The following is a 2,500-nucleotide window of genomic DNA, read 5'->3' as shown; positions in this document are numbered from 1 at the left end:
GGTCGGCCAGTTCTGGCTGTCTGATGCGGCCGGGGCCGAAATGCGGATCTCTCCGCCGTCCCGTGTCGGACCGCTGTCGGCCATACCTCGTTGGAAAGCGGCGGCGGCGCCGCAGGCGGCGGTGTCAGCCCGCTCCCGCATGGACGAGGCACGGCGTCGCTAGGCCGCTTGGCCCGCCGGGCAACCGGCATCCGCTGCAGTCTTTGGGCAGTAACATGACGACGCAACGTGGCAACTGGCGCGGGTAAAGAGCGTCCGCTGCGGCCGGACGGGTCGCACCGGAGGCCAGCGACGGCGTGCGGCCGGCTCTTTGGCCGGCGGAGGTGCAGCCGTTGGCTGGAGACCGCTTTCCGACGGCTATCTCCGCTGGTGGGCCAGCTGTGCTCGTCGGGTGCGCGGCGCGGGGAAGAGGAAGGCAAGCGGCATCGAACGCTACCACATTCCTGCGGGCCGACCCGAAGCCGAGCGCGCTGGAAGTCCGCGAAATGCAACCGGAGAAGAAAGTCTGAATGTGGCAACTGATGAACTGAAAATTGTCGGCGGCAAATGGTTAACCAAATGGGTTGAAGGTGGCAAACCATTAACCGAAAACTCTGGCAAATGGTTAACCGGCGTGTTAAGATGGTATCTTTAATAAAAGACGGAAATGACGAAGCCAACATAGCCAAACGAAGGCGGGGACGTTAGTGTGGCAGAAGGGCATGTCTTTAAGCCGTCGGGCGAATGTCCCTGCCTGTTGGAATCTTTTCGGGAAAAAGGGTGAAAAAATCGGAAAGGCCTAGCCGTCCGCCGTGGGGTGCGTTCGCTCGGGCTCGGCCAGCCGCGTCGATGGGTGCCGGAACGGTGCGGCTGCGCTCCGGGAGTGCGGAGATACGGCCTGTCAAGTTTCGTCCCGGAAGTCTGGATGGAGCTAAATCCGAAGCCGTTTGCGGGAAATTAGTTCCAGGGCTCGGCGACCGAAGTCAAATCCGTCCCGCCAACTTGACACTTGTCATTTCTGTCCTTGGGGGTTGGCGGGGTACCTGCACAGAGGTAGGAGGTGGCTGATCGAGAATTGGTGAGTTTTCCAAAGTCACGTCTCGAGCCTCCAGGTCTGCAGAGACCGACCAGGGCTGCCGCCCAACCGACTATTCACCCTTTTTGGGCGGGAATTTTTTCCATTTTTGTCCATTTTTCGGGTTTTTGGTCGGGCTTCAAAAACGGCAGCCCGAGGCCTGGCAGAGGCCGGGGCATGTCCCCGGTCGCGCCAGGCGGCTCGCGCGACCCGATTAGGCCCCGAAAGGAGTCGGGAAATCGGCAGACCTGCCCGAGTTCAGCCCGGGGGAGGCGGGGGGCAGGTCGGTTCGGCTCAAATCATTAACCAAAGCCGAGACTTGGTCTCGCTGGCGCAACCGAAGTGCCAGGCTGGATAACTCATTAACCAGAAGGCGGCTGGAGGCAGGCAGGGCTGATGGCTGAGGCCGGGTGGAGGCCACCCGCGGCCGGGAAAGTCAAAAGTCCCGTTGTGTGGAAGTCTATGAGGTCAGATTCGGCCGCCTTACCGGGCCTGCGGTTGATGGTTTCCCGCTTGGGCAAGCGAGTCGGCCCGGCAAAGTGGCCACTTGCATTTTCTGGCAAGTGTCTGCGAACAACGTTAATGAGTTGAACCTCGGCAATTGTCGGAAGTCCCGATGAAGAAATGAAAATGCCCCTTTTGCGGGGATTTGGATGCTCATGGCCGGCAGCAGGTGGCCCGACGCCCCGCCAACTTGACACTTGTCATTTCTGTCCTTGGGGGTTGGCGGGGTATCTGCACAGAGGTAGGAGGTGGCAGAATCGAGACTTGGTGAGTTTTCCAAACAAACGTCTCGAGCCTCCAGGTCTGCAGAGACCGACCAGGGCTGCCGCCCAACCGACTATTCACCCTTTTTGGGCGGGAATTTATTCCCTTTTTGCCCATTTTTCGGGTTTTTGGTCGGGCTTCAAAAGCGGCTGCCCGAGGCCTGGCAGAGGCCGGGGCATGGGCCCCGATCGCGCCAGGCGGCACGCGCGACCCGATTAGGCCCCGAAAGGAGTCGGGAAATCGGCAGACCTGCCCGACTTCAGCCCGCGGGGGCGGGGGGCAGGTCGGTTCGGCTCAAATCATTAACCAAAGCCGAGACTTGGTCTCGCTGGCGCAACCGAAGTGCCAGGCTGGATAACTCATTAACCAGAAGGCGGCTGGAGGCAGGCAGGGCTGATGGCTGAGGCCGGGTGGAGGCCACCCGCGGCCGGGAAAGTCAAAAGTCCCGTTGTGTGGAAGTCTATGAGGTCAGATTCGGCCGCCTTACCGGGCCTTCGGTTGATGGTTTCCCGCTTGGGCAAGCGAGTCGGCCCGGCAAAGTGGCCACTTGCATTTTCTGGCAAGTGTCTGCGAACAACGTTAATGAGTTGAACCTCGGCAATTGTCGGAAGTCCCGATGAAGAAATGAAAATGCCCCTTTTGCGGGGATTTGGATGCTCATGGCCGGCAGCAGGTGGC

Source organism: Pristiophorus japonicus, unplaced genomic scaffold, assembly GCF_044704955.1.
Source record: "Pristiophorus japonicus isolate sPriJap1 unplaced genomic scaffold, sPriJap1.hap1 HAP1_SCAFFOLD_1719, whole genome shotgun sequence".
NCBI lineage: Eukaryota > Metazoa > Chordata > Chondrichthyes > Pristiophoridae > Pristiophorus > Pristiophorus japonicus.
The sequence above is the reverse complement of the archived record's forward strand: the minus strand, read 5'-3'. Positions refer to the sequence as shown.